Raw genomic sequence first — 16,180 nt, 5'->3', positions numbered from 1 at the left:
CATCCCCTGAGGTGACGGAAGGACAGAAAAGAGATCGTCTGGAAAGTGCTTTGAATTTCTAAGGATTCAAAGAATCCTGACAATTCAGTGCAATATTCATTCATTTGTTCATTCACTGAACATTTACTAAGCACCAACCATGTGCCACACATCTTACTAGGTGCTGGAGATACAGACAGTTAAGACAAGTCCTCTCTAAGAATTAAGAGCCATTTACTCAGAAGATAGCCAAGTAAACAATGACAACCCACTGTGATCAGTGCCATAGGGCATCAAAAAGGGGTATCTAGTTCAGGCCTGCAAGGTAGAGGGAATGATCACATGGGAGGTACCAAGTAGGGGTCCAGCAAAGGAAGGATGGTGACAAGAAATAGTGTTTAGGTAGTGGGAATAGCACAAAGCAAAGGCATAGAGGCAAAGAATTGGGACTTTGCAGAAAAGCAAGTGAATTTGATCACAGCTTGAGGGGAGGTGGAAGAATGAAGTAGGAAAGATGAAGTAGAAGAGCCAGGCTGGGGTCAGAGCCTCAAAGGTCTTCTAAGCCATGCTAAGGAATGTGTGTTTTAGGCCGAAGAGGAGCCATTGGTAGATATTCAAGAAGGATTTTTTTAAAAGGATTCCCCAACTGCTCCAGTGGTATTTCCTCTCTGGAATTATTTTTCCACTCTGTATGAATAAAAAGAACACGGAAACCATTTCTGGGTTGTGATAATTTATCAGTGACCTATCTTAGGCCAAAAGACTCGTTGAGAAAAAGAAACCTCTTCAAGCAACACATGCCCCCTTAGCTTTTAGAAATATACCAAAGTGCAAAACCCGTATCTAAGCCATATTTGTTCACTGTCAGCACCTCAGGCTTTGCTACCAAGCATGAGGGTTTTCTGGGAAGTGAGCAGTCAAGACATGCAACAGTTTCATGACTAGAAAAAGATTAAAGTCCAAGCCCGAAGCCAGCAGGACCCACAGACTGAACTTGTTTGAAACACTTTTAGGAAGTGAAAAGAGAAGGGTGCGATAAGTCCTGTGTACATAAAATCTCTGTTTGCAGAAGGAAATAACACCCCACAAAACAGCGGTAACAGTCTTCCTCTGACAGAAGCCCACGGCAGGCATCAAATGCCTAGGTTAAAGCTTCTAATACAACGATAGGCTCTGCATAAATTTCCTCACCTGAAGGCAACACTGCACCAGCACTGGGGGCAAGGGAAGGAAAGTAGAGGGCAGTATTACTTTAGAGCTGAGGTAAAGGAGGGTCCAGCCTAAGTAAATTGTCCAGGTTACACTACCAGGAAGCTGCTGAGCTTGGAAGCCAGGGCTGATTGATGGGGAGTCAGGAGTACTTTTTCCATTATACCTCTGAGCGCTTCAAGCGGCTCAGGGTGAAGCCTCTGCTCAATCCACATTCAATAGATAATCTCTACATAACCTCTGAGGGATCTGATTCTTTGAGAACTAGTGAAGCTGTTCTTCATGACTGTTTCTAAGAGGTCAGAGGAGCCTGGTGGGCTCAACTCAGGACAGGGAGCCAGATGCTCTGAGCTCTGCTCATGTTCCTACCATCTGTGAAAAGCTGCTCCATCTCAAATCCTCTTTTGGAAGGATGGGGATAAGGTGACAATATTAAGTTTCTGTGAATTCAGTGGAACTAAAAAAAAAAAAAAAAAAAAACCCAGATGATAGAGTTTTAAAAAAAGGCACCACAGTAATATATATAAATATATATATTCTGCATTCTTTAGAAGCATGTGGAAACCTTCACAGGTTCATTAAGTCTTGTAACAACCAGGAGTGGGTAGGAAGGCAGCAGGTCTTTCTCATGCTGCTGTCAGGGAAAGTGAAGCAGAACTGGAGCAAATAAATGTCTGCAAAGGAATAAGTCTCGGACTCACATAGCTTAGTTCTTAGGCCATCAAACCATTTCACCATCTCCCAGGAAAGATGTGCTCTCCTCAGTCAAGAAGCCATGGGGCCTATACTTTTCTCAGACATAGATCCTTCTTTTCAGAATGTTCTTCAAGGACTAGGGTCAAAAGATCCCTTAGGGGTCATGTGGTTCCTCTCTTTAGTCCAAACGGAGTGCAGTTCAACCACTCTCGAGAGGTTCTGAATATTCTTAAGAGTCATGGGTAGCCTGTTTTGTGTCTCACAGTTCCCAATAATCAGGAAAAACTTCCACCCTTGCCCTAGAAGGTAATCACGGCAACAGTCTGAAAGGCTGTTTCATCCTAAAGAAGGTAAATCAAATGCCCGTTATAAAGATTAGATGAGAAGCAATAAGGCTACATCTTTACATAGACGCAAATAAACATGACAGTTAAGGATATTAAATTGCCCCTACAACCCAACCTTGCTCCAGCTTCTCTTTTGTCTCTGCGCTTTGCAAGTCCCTGAAAACCTGAGTAGGAACCCTGGCTCTGCTCTACTACCCGAATGACCTTTCATGTGTGATTTAACCTCTCTGTGCCTCAGTTTACTTACCGATAAAATTAGGATAACAATAGTAGCTACGCACAAGGTTGTTGTGAAGTTTATATGCTGCATTGTATGTAAAGTGTTTAGCACAGTGCCTGGTACACAGTAAGGGCTCAATAACCAGTAGCAAACATTTGCATCAGTATTTTTAGCATTACAGACGTCCCCAGTTAACCTGTCTGTCAGACACCGACGGACCAAGCCCAAGTCTACCCGGGAGCAGGCGTCTATTTCTCGATTTTTTTTTTCTTTTCGAACCTTGGCAAAAAAACAGCCCTGAATGACAAGGAGCCCTCAGGATGGCCATGGGGCTGAGTGTGAAGGGGGAAACCAGGACCCGAAGAGGAGTTTCTCTTCCGGCCGGGTGCAGGCTCCTTAAGGGCCTAAGTCTAGGAGTCTCTCCAGGAGGACGCCCCAGAAGGGGTTGCGGACCTGGGACGACAGGAGTGCAGGCCCGCGGCCAAGTGGGCGCGAATGAATGAATCCGTAGTACCCTGCCACGTCTGGGCCGGGGAAGCAACTCCCGCCCCTCTCCCGACCGGTCATTAACGTGACCTCTGACCCCGAAAACCCCTCACCTCAGACCCCCGACTCTCCGCCCCCTTCTTCTCCTGCCTCGTCTGACTCCCCGCTTTCTCACCCGCAGGTCCGAACGGCTCCAGGCACCAAGGCGCGACTCGGCAGCGCAGCAAAATGTCCGCGGCCTTGTCCTCCCGTTCTCCCGGTGCGTCCGTGCCGCCGGCTGCTCGGAGCCCCGCGGCTGTCACCTGCCGGGCGGAAATGAGCTGCCTGCGCGCGGGCACTTCCGGTGGACGCACGGCCTGGGGGTGGGGTCAAAGGTGCAACCCGGGCGGGAGGTGGGGCCCGCAAGGCGGGGCCAAAGGGGGCGGAGCCTACCGGAATTAACCACTTATCAGCTGCCGCGCTGTTTCGCGTTGTTTCTCACAGGGTGCTTAGAAAAGTTAAGTCACCTAACCTCTAAGTAACATAACGTGGATTGAAAAGAGATTTTGAGGCTCATCTCTTCCTTCTGTGTTACAGCCAGGAAGACTGAGGCTCTGAGACGGGCTGAGTTTTGCTCAAGATCACTTAACTTATGAATAAAAGAGTCAAAATTAGAGCAGCAAGTTTAGTCTAGCGCTTGCTGCCCTTCGGTGCAACCCTTTGGAAATTCTTCGTTTTAGGGGAAAACATCAGATCCTCCAAGGAACTATTATCCAAGAAGAACTTCATAATGTTCCATTTACTGGGTCCTCCTCCCCACCGACTCTGGTACTATTAACTTTCTCCGTATAATTTCTGATCTCTCCCTTGAAAACACTATTTCGTTGCTACTCTTTAAAAATGTCTTACTGGGCAAATAATTTTTGTATTGTAGAGAAACGGAAATACACTAGTAAGCAAAAAAGATAAAAAAATCATCTGCAATCCCAATGTCCTGAGACAATCACTTTTAAAATTTTGGTGAATATCCTTCCAGACTTGATATATCATTTAGTACTTTTAACTCACCAAAACATTGGTAAAAACTTTCCCAAGGCAATAAATAGATTTCTATGTGGTGCTTTCCAATACCTGTATAATATTCTATTGTAGAGATGATTTCACTGTTCTCAAAAATAATCCCTATAGTTGTATACTTAGGTTGTTATCAACCTTTTAATATTATAAAAATAAGTAAGCTTGCACAGCCAAGTCCATGTCTCATCTAATCTATTGTTGTAATATTTAATATAGTTTTATATGTTTAATCAGCCTCAAGTCCTTTTATAAATTTTTCATTTTTAGTTACAGACATAGGAAATTGCAAAGTGTACAAAGAGTCCCATGTACACTTCACCCAGTTTCCCTCAATGGTGACATTTTATATGTTGGTAGTATAAATCAAAACCATAAAGTTAGCATTAATACGATACCATTAACTAAATATATAGAGCTTATTCCATTTTTAAATTCTTTTCCAAAGTAGGCAGGGAACAAATGGAATAATTTTATGTGCCATGTTCCACATGCTATGCGCAGCTATTTGAGAAACTGTCTTTCCCTAATGATGTTGGCAAAAGTCATCAGCCTCACTGAAAAACAAAATTTCATTGGGAATGTAACATGGAAAGAGAAAAATTATCCAACAAAACAAACTAACAGACCTGAAGGTGTCAACCTGGAGAATCTATGTGAAAGAGGCAAGTTAGTGATAGAAGTCAGAGCTTTAAGATTTCCAAGACAGAAGTCACAGTGTCAGATGACTTAGGAAGGACGTCCTGGAGAAGGTGGCATTTGTGCTAGGTTTCACCTAATGAGAATAGAGTTGCACAGGTTGAGATGAAAGGAAAAGGAAATCCAAGAACTACAGTGCAGAGGATGGAAGGCAAAGGAACTAGGGATATGGGTCCTTCAGAAAGCATTTTCTAAGCCCCTACTCTGAGTCAGGCCCTGGGCTGGGCATTGGATAGTCACACAGATGAGGCAAAGGCTCTGCCCTTGCTGAACCTACATTTTTGTTAGGGGATGGTGACAGAGCTGTAGACACAAATGTGATTGGTGCTATGATAGGGGATGCACTGGGGCTATAGGAGTTCAGAGAAGGAACTTAAGTTCCTCCAGAGTTGGAGGGACCAAGGGTGGCCTGGACAAGTGGGCGGCATTTAATCTGAATTTGCAAAACAACGATGAATGTTTATGTGCCCAGTGGTACATGCAGAGGGTCTCATTTGCTCCTCACATCAGCCCCATTTTATCTCAGTAGGAGCAAACTGCAACTCCAACAGCTAAGTCAAATGGTGTCTGAGTTTCAGAGCTGAAAGACTAGTCCCAGAGCCCCAGGATACATGCTTTTGTAGTCTTACTCATTCACCTAAAATATATTTGTGGCTCCTACGTGAGCCAGCTATATTGGGGATACAACAGTGAACAAGATGTGGTACGACCTCTCCCTGGTGCTACTGTTAAGTGTGAGAGAGACAAATAAAAGGACAATTATAACAGCTCGGAAGGACAGGAGATTTGGGCACCAAACTCAGCCTGGGAAAGTCAGGGATGGCTTCCTAAAGGAGGTGACATTCAGCCTGAACTGTGAAGGATGACATTACTACTATTAATAGTTACCATGAACCAGGCACCATGCTAGGCTCTTCTATGAATTAACTCACTGAACTCTCCCAACAATTCAATTCCACAACTGTCTGCAAAGAAAGATGAGAAAACTTAGGCCAATGGGTAGAGCCAATTTCTCCCCCACTTCCCCGTAGACCTGGGCCTCCTCTCTCACAGTCAGTCTGGCAGGCAAGCCAAAAATATAATGCTAATAAGAGGAGGCACAGCTCAATGTTAAAGGCTGGGTAACTACAGCCTGCAGAGCTGGGAGATAGAAGTGAGGAAGAGGGACTTCTTGGGGGCTTCCCTCTCTATCCCCACCACCAAACCCAGCTGTCCACACTGACTGAGTCACACTCAAAGTCAAACACTGAGAACTTTGTCTAGAACAGTCACACCTAGGGCATGTGTGGTCTACACTGGTCATCTGAGACCTTAGGCCCAGAAGGAGCCCCTTGCTCCAGGATGAGTGGTACAGAGTCAGTGATGGCCAAGCTCACCTGGAGAGAGAACCAAGCTCTCTTAACAAAAACACCATTACTAACAATTAACATCACCTCTTGATGGTAGGAAGAAATTTCAAAACTTTTCTCCAAGCCCTTTTCATTTTCTACCCTGACCTATTGAGTTGGCTGATGTTGTATAGGCCTATCCACCTATTTGGGCCTCAGTTTCTCCTTTCTGATAACCCGCACTTTATAGATGAGTACACTGAGGCCCTGAGAAACTGAGGAATTCCCAACTGTACAAGGGAACAATGGGCCTAGATAGGAATCAAGGCCAGGGATGATGACTGCAGGTCCCCTGCTTTCCCCCCTCACCCAATCCTTACCTGCTTCATGAGGTTCAATCCAATTAGAGGATGGTTAGGAGTACTTGTGATATCATAAAATGACCCAGGATCTGCGGCTGGCACTGTGAGAGCTTCAGCAAGTCCCTTACTCTTTCTGACACACAGACTCTCAGAATCCATCCTCCCACCCTACCTCCACACTTGAGCATAAGTAATGTTGAATTAAGTATTCTTTCCATCTATGCCCACTAGAGGGCCCACGGGTGACATTAACTGCCATGCTTTCCTTTCGGATGAAATTGTCGCACAGTTAGCCCACAGCATGCCTTTCTCTGTCCCAACCCTCTTTCTAGATTATTCTTCTTATGTGATTTCTGTTCCTCTCCATCAATTTCTGTTTGCTTGCTGTTTTTGTTGTTTTTATTCTATGAATTTCTAAAAGTTGCCTCAGACCTTTTCTGGAAGGAGGCAAGAGGTGACATTGTCTACAGCTTCACTAATAATGCTGGCTCCCCACCTGCTGAGGGCAGACAGCTCCAAATCCTTCCCAAATAGGGCAAGCCTGGCAGTTTCCCCAGGGCAGAGGGGCCTAGAGGCTGCCTGAGACTCCTCTGTCCTCATCTCTCCCTGCCTCAAATGCCTTCATTCGCCCATCACTGGTTTCCCTAGGAGCAAAATTCTGCTCACTTCCTCCTGGCTCCACTGCCACCAGGCCATTTCTGAAAGGGTCTGCTTTCTTCTCTCAGTTGCTCCTGAGAGTGACTAAACCATCCTCTGCTGGTACGACTTCCCAATTTGGAAAATGGAACTGATTGGGCCTCCCTGCAAAGTTGTTAAAGAAATGAAATTGTAGACCTGATGTATAGTGCCTGGCAACCTATAAACAAACCCTCCCTCAATAGTAGCTATTTTGTTAATATTAATTCAGCTCAGCTACCTCCCAGCTGTGTATCTAAGAGCGCGTAACTTAGCTTCTTTGAGCCTCAGTTTCCCCATCTTGAAAATGAAACTAATCCCCTACCTTACATAGAGGTCAAGAGAATTATAGTAGATGTTGTAGGTAACATTCTCGCAGCCATACCTAGCAAGAATTAAAGAAGCAGTAGTGATTGTTAAAAGCCGTATGTTAGAACACAAAGAAAATGTCAATGAACTCCAAAATAGAATTGGAATTCACATATCATTCTTTGATCACAATCTCAAAAACTAGAAATTAATAATAAAACCAGAAAACTGACTACACTTGGCAAATAAAATACTCTCTTGTAAATAACCCCTGAAACTTTTGTGCATGTAACTATGCTCCCTTCTGAAATTTCACTAAGACAGTCAGGGAATTTTAGAATTTTGATAAAATACATGTAACACAAAATTTACCATTTTAACCATTTTAAGTGTATACTTCAGTGGATTAAGTACATTAACATTGTTGTGCAACCACCACTACCATCCATTTCCAGAACTCTTTTCATCTTCCCAAAATGAAACTCTAAACTCATTAAACACTAACTCCCCATTCCCCCATCACCACCATTCTCCCTTCTGTCTCTGTGGATTTGACTACTCTAGGTGCCTCATATAAGTGGAATCATACAATATTTGTCCTTTGTGTCTGACTTGTTCACTCAGCATAATGTCTTCAAAGTTCATCCATGCTGTAGCAAATGTTAGAATTCCATTCTTTTTATGACACTAATATTTCATTGTACATGTACTACATGTTGTTTATCTGTTTATCCCCTGATAGACACTTGTGGGTTGCTTCCGTTCTTTTGGCTATTGTGAATGATGCTGTTAGAAACATGAGTGTACAGACACCTGTTTGAGTCCCTGCTTTCAGTTCTTTAGGGTACATACCCAGAAATAGAATTGCTGGATCATATGGTGGTTCTATGTTTAAGTTTTGAAGGAATTGCCATGCTATTTTCCACGGGAGCTGTACCATTGTAAATGTCCACCAGCAATATGCAAGAGTTCCAGTTTCTCTACATATTCACTGACACGTATTTTCTATTTTTTGGATTTTTAAAAGTAATAGCCCTCTTAATAAGTGTGAACTGGTATCTCATTATGGTTAAGGGATTTTTAAAGGTATAAATACACAAGAGCAAGGAGACGATGATGACACTAACAATGAGAGTGCAAATGGATCAAAATTTACTGACTTGGCTGAATCCTAAGTCATAAGGAGGGAAGCTAAGAATTAACACAATTTATACTGCAGGGTCCCAAAGATTCAGAAACTGGTCGCACCAGAAACTTCTAGAAGTGGGAATGAAGAATTAACTAAAATTTGGAGGAATGATTGAAAGTCTGAAAAAGAGTTAGACATCCCTAGATCCTTCCTTAACTCTGACATAAGACATTATGTACCCGCCTCATCCAGCAGAAAACTGAGGATGACTCTCAGAAAAGAGCAAAACAAAGGGCCCTGGACCATGCAACATCAGCACAGAGCGGGCAGGGCAGGATGTATCACAGTAAAAACAAGGAAGATACAGGGATTCTGGGTAATGAGGATCACAGTGGACAAGCCCATTCATGTTCGAGCTATTGCTCAGCTGTCAGTGAATCACTTAAAGCTGAGGAAGCAGCCAAGGATCACTAGGCATTTGAGGAATGCGCAAGTGAAAAGCCAAGATCACAAACAGATTAAACAACAGAGACACAATCTAAATTAGTTGCTGGAAGGAAATATAAGACACTGATAACACTGACCCCTGTGGGGAAGGGATCTGGGTGGCCCAAGGACATGGGATGATAGGAAACTTTCCACTGTACTTCCTTATGAACCTGTTAAATTATTTTAAACTTTTCATTTTGAAATCTTTTAGACCTACAGAGAAGTTAGAAATATAGTAGAGAGTCCCCATCTACCCTTCACCCAGCTTCCTCTAATGTTAGAATTTTATCTAACCATAGTACAATGTTCAAACCCTTGATACTAAACTATAACTAACTAAACCAGAGACTTTATTCAGATTTCACCAGTTCTTCACTAAAGTTTTTTTCTGTCTCAAGATCCAATCCAGGATCCTGCATTGGATTTCATCATCATATCTTTCTAGCATTCTTTGGTTTGTGATAGTTTTCAGTTTTTCCTTTGATTTATCAACTTTACGCATTATACATTTTTGGCAGCACCACAAAAGTGATGTGCTCTTCTTGATGCATCGCATCAGGGGAGGCATGATGCATGATTTTGATATTTATTATTACTAATGATGCCAACCATGTGCCTGTCATGTTTCTCCACTATCAAGTTACTATTTTTCCTTTGTAATTAACTATCTTATGGGGAACCACTCTGAGACATTACTGTTGTGCTCGTCTATGACGATTTTCTATTTCTCTCGTTCAACATTTATTAATTGGAATTTTACTACTGTAAGGCAGAGTTGCCCTTTCTATCCCATTACTTTATTCAATGATTTATTTCTATTCATGTTCATTTATTTATTTAAATTAAATGATTTATTATCCATATATAACTCATAAACATTTTATTCTGAGTTATCACCCAATTCTGTCATTATTTATTTTGTTGATTCTTTTTTTGTTTTTTAAACCAGTTTTGGCTCTTGGGAATTCCTTCAGGTTGGCTTCTTTTAATAAGCCCTCATCATTTTTTTAGTACTTCCTTACTTTCCAGATGTTTCCTTACTTTTAAGATGTCTCCAGGATCATATTGTATTTTCTCTGTCCCAGCACTGGAATCAACCATTTTTTCCAAATAAATTACACTGGGATCATGACTTCATTAAGTGCAGATGAAATTTATTAATTGTGCTTCCGTCAGGTTAATATTAATTAGATTACCTGAGAACACCATTCTAGGTACATTATATGCCACAGGAGAGGTTGTTGTACAGAATTGGGAGGGAAGAAGCAGAACGAACAGCAGCCCTTTTTGTAGCTCATACACGTTAAAGCAGATAGGGATGGGCCAGGGGCAGGCCTACAACTGTCCCACCTTCCTGGGATCAGCCTTTTGTTTCACTTTTAGGCTATGTGTGTGTGTTTAGTTCTGTGAGAAAAGGTTGCAGCTTCTCCAAGAATCCCATGTACACTATCAAGGTCAATAGCAGCAAGAACACCTGGGTTTCAGCCAGTCCCCATGGACTCCAGACTGTGCCTCTGGATTCCAGCATGTTTTCGTCCTCCTCCACATTACAACACTCTGCCGTTCCTGACACCCTGCTCAGAGTCCAGCTTTCCTAACTCCCCTTAGTCTCGGTGCCTGGAGGAGGGCAGACTTTTCTCAAACTGGCACAGATCACAAAAAGCTGCAGTGACCTGCCGACCCAAGCGCAAAACAAAAGGAAACCCAGAGTCCTGCATAAAAATCAAATCCTCTTTATCATAGGGGTCACTTTAGTAAAGGAGCATCCTGGAACTGGGGCACCCTGGGGACAAAATTGGTGATGGGAATCTGTGGGTGGGTGGGGATCATGTGCTTCCAGGAGCAGGGTTTGGGCCTCCACATCTAGGTTGAAATGCTGTTCCAGAACCAGCTGGGTAAAAAGGCACATGTGAGCTGGGCTCCTGACTGGGGCTGAGCTGGACTTCCATGATGTCCAAGTTGGCATCTGTAAGCTTGGAGTGTGGATGGCCACTAGGGGGCTCTGATGCCATATCCAGGAAGGAAACGATGTCCATAGGGTGCCAGGGTGGCTGGGACACAGGAAGAATTCAGGATAGAGGAGTGGGGGTTCTCCAAAGTCACACAGGGCAACCCGCAAGTTCAAGGCAGCCAGCTGCACCTGTAGGAACTCTCAGTGCTGTGGCTCCATCTATTCTATCTTGGACAGCTGGCAGTGCAAAGCTCAGTTAGTGCCACCCGGGACTCCCATTGGGGCTACACTCATGGGAGACCTGAGGCTATTATCATGTCGGGTGGGGAGGCTGGAGGTGGCAGGCCTCTCAGTCTCATGAGGATTTCTGTTACTCCTTCACTGCTTACCAACTATGTGATCCACTGACACCTGTTCAGGCCTGTTGCTTCATCTGTACAGCAAGAAGTCTGGATTGGATGGTTGTTCAGGTGGCTTCCAGACTACCAGTAGTAATGATGATGATGATGTAGCAATGATGATAGCGGTACCGTTTGCCCAAAACTCGTCATGTGCCAGACTCCACAGAAAAATCATTTAATTAGACTGTCTCCATTAATATGCTTATCCCCATGCAGTAGGTATAGTTGTCATTCCCATTTCACGGGTGAGGACATAGAGGCTCATGTAGAAGGAAAAGGGCTGAGCTGGAGGGAGACAGTACAATTGGGAAGAGCCCATCCCAGAATCACACGAATCTGGGCCTGGACCCAGGTTCTGCTATTTCTAGCTCTGTGACCCTGAGCAAGTCATTCGCCTTCTCTGTGCTCCGTTTCCACTGATGTCCACTCCACGAGGTTGCCATGAGGACCAACGGACATAATGCTCAATACCTGATGTGCAGGGAGCATACTATAGACATCAGTCATTGTTCCAGAATAAATGCATCATACTCTATGGCTGGGATTTGAATTACATGGTCCATTTGATTCCACTGCCCTGGCTCTCCACCCTCTGGGTAAATCCCTGTTGAAACAGGAGGTGAAATGCTGTTTGGGTTGAAAACTCTGATTTCATGATGGGCTCAGGTCACCCCCTAGAGGAGCCAGGTTGCCACAACCACACAGTGGGCCTGCCAGGTACCCAGAAAACTGCTTTTTTGGCTTCTCAGCCAGGCCAGGTTGCCCCGGGTGCTGCATAAGTATTCTTGCCTCATGTTTTCAAGCAGCCTCTGTCACCCCATTCTGGCAGGCCCCAAGGAGCTTCCCATTTGCTCCTCACCAGACTCTCTCAGCCCCCTCTGCAAGGTCCAGCTCCCACTCCACTTCTCCAGCAGGTCCCGGGAGAGCCCTATTTCCAGACCCCCATAGTAGCAGCCCCATTCTTGGGGGTCTCCAGAGCTGCTTCCTCTCTGAGTTCCCCACAAAACTGAGCTGTTGTCACCAATTGCCCTCCGTGTTTGCTCTTGTGGAGTCAACTGTAGCTGCCCTTTTTTCTTTACCCTCACCTACAGAAGGATGCCACATGCCCTGTGCCAAAAGCTTCCCACACATGATTTTGCTGGTAGGTAACAGAAGCAAGACTGAACCCAGGACTGTCTAGTCCCAAATCCTTGCTCTTAACCAGCCTTCTAACTCTCCTCGCTCTCTTCTCCACGGAACACGTCCTCATTCCCTGATCCTCTCCTTGGAGGAAGGGTGTGGTTCAGCCTGTGCTGGCCTGTCCTGCTACGACTCTCCACCAGAACTGGAACTGGAGCCACATTCACTTCAGCATTCTACTGTCTCATTCATGTGCTAGTTGCTGGATGAATGGATGAACTGTGAAAATGTGTTTCAGATGGTGGGAGAGTCACAGGACCGAGGAAGAGATGAGGTATCTGAGTGTTCTTTGCTTTAAAAAAATTGGGGTGTCTTCATTCATTTATTCATTCTTTTTGATAAACATTTGTGGACCCTGTGCCAGACCTGCCCTCATGGAAGCGTGCCCTGTCAACAGACAGCTCCCGTTTGTGAGGCCAAAGCACTGGACAGGGGTGAGGCCCTGGAGAGGGGGCAGGAAAGGCTCCCTGAAGAAGGAATGTCAGAGCAGGGCATACGGACCCAGGTTTGAGCATCATCCGGACCAAGGTTTCAATTAGTAGCTGTGTGACCGTGGACAAGTCACTTCATTTCTCTGGGTCTCAGTTTACTTATTTGTAAAAATGAGAGCTACCTGGAAGGTACTATTGTGAGGTTGCTATAAGATACTGAATGTGAAGCAGGGGGTGATTCCCCAACCCCCCACACAGAGAGCACTCACTGAAGGTTAGGGGCACAGCAGATGCTCAGGAAACTGAGCCAACCAGCTCAGTGTGTGGAGCACACCCCCCAGGCTGGCTCTGTACTGAGTTTTCACAGCTAATAGCACCACTATTGTTATACTGTTAAAGCTGTCATCACTGAGAACATTAAGGAGTGGGTGAGTGAGCTCACCTCTGGGGAACCTCCATATTCTCATACTTTAATTCTGAGTCTACCCAACATCCCTCTGATGCTCCCGGAATCCCATGGGCAGTTCCAGGGGTCTCGAGTGTCCATACTATTTGGCCAACCTTCCTCTTGAATCTTTCCTGATACAATAGCACCTCAGCTCCTCAGCCATGCATTCATCGACCTGGACAATGTTGGCACGTGCCAGGTGAAACAGTGAGGCCACGGCTCTCACAACCCCAAGCTCATGTGGCCAGCACCCAGGACCACCTGGCAAAGCTCACAGCTTTGTGGTCAAAAGGACCTGGGTTATAAATGGAGAAACACAATATCTATATCTGTACAATGGAGGAATGTCTATATTTATACAAAGGAATGAAGCACTGACACATGCTACAACATGGATAAACCTTGAAAACATTATGCTCAGTGAAAGAAGCCAGGCATGAAAAGCCACATCGTGTATTATCCCATTTATATGAAGTGTCCAGAGTAGGCAAATCCACAGAAATAGAAAGGAAATTAGTGGTTGCTCAGGTGCTGGGAAGAAAGGAAAATGGAAAGTGGCCCCTGGTGGGTATGGGGTTTCTTTTGGGGGGTGAAAAAATGTTCTGGAGTTAGGTGGTATTTGTACAACCTTGGAAATATACTGAAAACAACTGGATTTTACACTTTAAAATGGCATATGTTATGGTATACGAATTATATTTCAATTTTTAAAAGGAGAAAGAGGACTTGGGTTGCAGCGCTGCCTCTAGCTGTGTGACCTCTGGCAAATTTCTTAACCTGCTGGTGCCTCCTTTCCATCTTCTGTAAAATGGGAACAATGTCTCCCATTGGTTTCTGAGAGGGTTAACTGTGTTGACAAATATGGAGCACTTAGCACAGTGACTCGCATGCAGCAGGTGCCCAGTAACAGGTGTGGCTACTGTGGTGGTGATAAAGCACCAGGGTGATGTCCACCCCAGCACCAGCCAAGCCACAGCTGTGGGTATAGAAAGAGAATACTTTCAGGGACACTCACTGTGCAGCAGGATGTCGGAAGCCAGACACCTAGCCTGGCTGTGTGATTTGGGGCAAGTTACTTGCCTTCTTGCTCAACTGCACAATGGGGATGGGAATAGCATCATCCCCACCTGCTGCACTAGAAGAAGCAGACAAAAACCTAAGTGTAAAAATGCCAAGTGATACATAGATGTATATGCTGAAAATAGTTGTGGTGATGACTATGAACTCTGAGAGGGGAAAAACTGACTGCTGGCCATGTGGGCTGGCCCTGTTTGTTGAACACCCCCATCTCCTATATGCTCACCTGCTCTTCAGCTGCCCAGTCTCAGCCTCACTCTCTTCCATTCACAGGTGCCAATTCTGTTGGCAGAGCTCCAGCCCACCAGAGCCCAGGGGGCCAGGTTGGGGGATAGCATGTGGGACTATAGCATGGGGGACACACTACAGATGTTCCAGAGGCCTGGAGAGTGGGACAGGAACCACCTTCCAGGCCTCAACGAAGTGACAGAGTGATCTGAACTCAGACCAAGATGAGACTACCCAAGACACCACTTCTTTGTTGGGTGTCTCAGATGAGATGGTACTTATCTTCTGGGGACTGTTTCCAACTTCCCAAACTTACTAGATAACCTCCCATGGGTGTCCCCTCAGCCCTTCATCCAGTATCCCCCAAGCTAGCTGATCCTCTTGCCCTATACCTGGCTCACCTGCCTGGATACCAAGCAGATGTTGTTCTTGAAGAAGACATTGCTGGAGTCTGTGATGGGTCCCTCAGCAGCAGCATCTGGTGGATGTTCCTGAAGGAAGGGCCAAGCTGAAACTTCTCAGAGGCCAGGATTAAGGAGCAGGAAGGTGACAGGTGGGTGCAGGAGAAGAGATGAGATATACAAGGTGGTTGGTGGTGGTGGTGAGATTGAGTGTGGTGGAGGCAGAAGAACAAGAGAAGAGGAGTGGGCTGAGCCTATACTCTTGGTAGCTGAGGAGGGGAATAGGTAGGGAAGGCAGGATCAGAGAGGAAACTCATACATGAGGAGGTCAATGTCTTGGAAGATGCCCACTCTCTCAGCCTCGGCCATGGCCCAGAGTCCTGAGGGGCCTCCCACAGGGTCGGCTAATGGACACTTGGGCAGGCAGACCCATAAGAACCCCTCTGCAAGGGATCAGCCAGATACACCCAAGGTTGGCTGTGATAATTGGGGAAGCAGCCAAGCAGGTATGACAGGAGACTTTGGGAAGTGAAACCACTGACTTCAGCTGGCTCAGGTGGGGTTGGTTCCCCTGTTCAGGCAGCCTCCCAAGGGTGTCCACCCTGATCTTCAACTCCAGGCTGAGGTCCATTGTTAGATGTGCTCATGGCACTGTACTCTCAGCATACCTCATTTGTGTGGATGTCTGTCTCACCTTTGTGGCAGAAACTGAGTGCTGGCACCATGTCTGTCTCATTCTCCACACTCCGCAGCACCTTGCAGAGGGTCTAGACCCTTCTAGAGAATTAAAGCTTAGATACTGAGGGAGAGAATGTGGGAAGGTTTCATCAGCTTATCAGGAACATACCTTGGGGGTCTGCTCAGCAATGCTCTCACTCCCGCTGGCCTCAGTGGTGATGCTGGGAAAACCAGAGGCCAGGGCAGCCTGGGTTAGCCTGGGCCCAATGGCCATGTAGGTGGTAGCAGTGGCCTTCAGGTCCCACAGGCCTGGGGCTTGGCCCCAGTACTGTGCTTGTAGTACCAGTGGTGTTAATGTCTGGTGGGAAAGCTGAGGCTGAAACATGGCACAGGAAGGGGAAGCTG

The 16,180-nt window shown here is 45.5% G+C and overlaps 1 protein-coding gene across 6 annotated transcripts in view; it reads right to left on the bottom strand.

Moving 5' to 3' along the window:
• AP1B1 (adaptor related protein complex 1 subunit beta 1) overlaps nt 1-3,286 on the bottom strand; it is a 46,553-nt gene extending 43,267 nt beyond the window's left edge. For 5 of the 6 annotated variants that reach the window (XM_016164331.2, XM_016164326.2, XM_016164329.2 and 2 more), the window contains exon 1: nt 3,113-3,286. The gene's annotated coding sequence lies outside the window, so the exon portion shown is untranslated. The remainder of the gene's footprint in view (nt 1-3,112) is intronic. The other variant, XM_016164328.2, reaches the window with a different exon arrangement.
• Nucleotides 3,287-16,180: the final 12,894 nt, after the last annotated feature.

The sequence above is a fragment of the Rousettus aegyptiacus genome, unplaced genomic scaffold (genome assembly GCF_014176215.1).
Source record: "Rousettus aegyptiacus isolate mRouAeg1 unplaced genomic scaffold, mRouAeg1.p scaffold_m13_p_5, whole genome shotgun sequence".
Taxonomy (NCBI): Eukaryota; Metazoa; Chordata; class Mammalia; order Chiroptera; family Pteropodidae; genus Rousettus; species Rousettus aegyptiacus.
The sequence above is the reverse complement of the archived record's forward strand: the minus strand, read 5'-3'. Positions and strand labels throughout refer to the sequence as shown.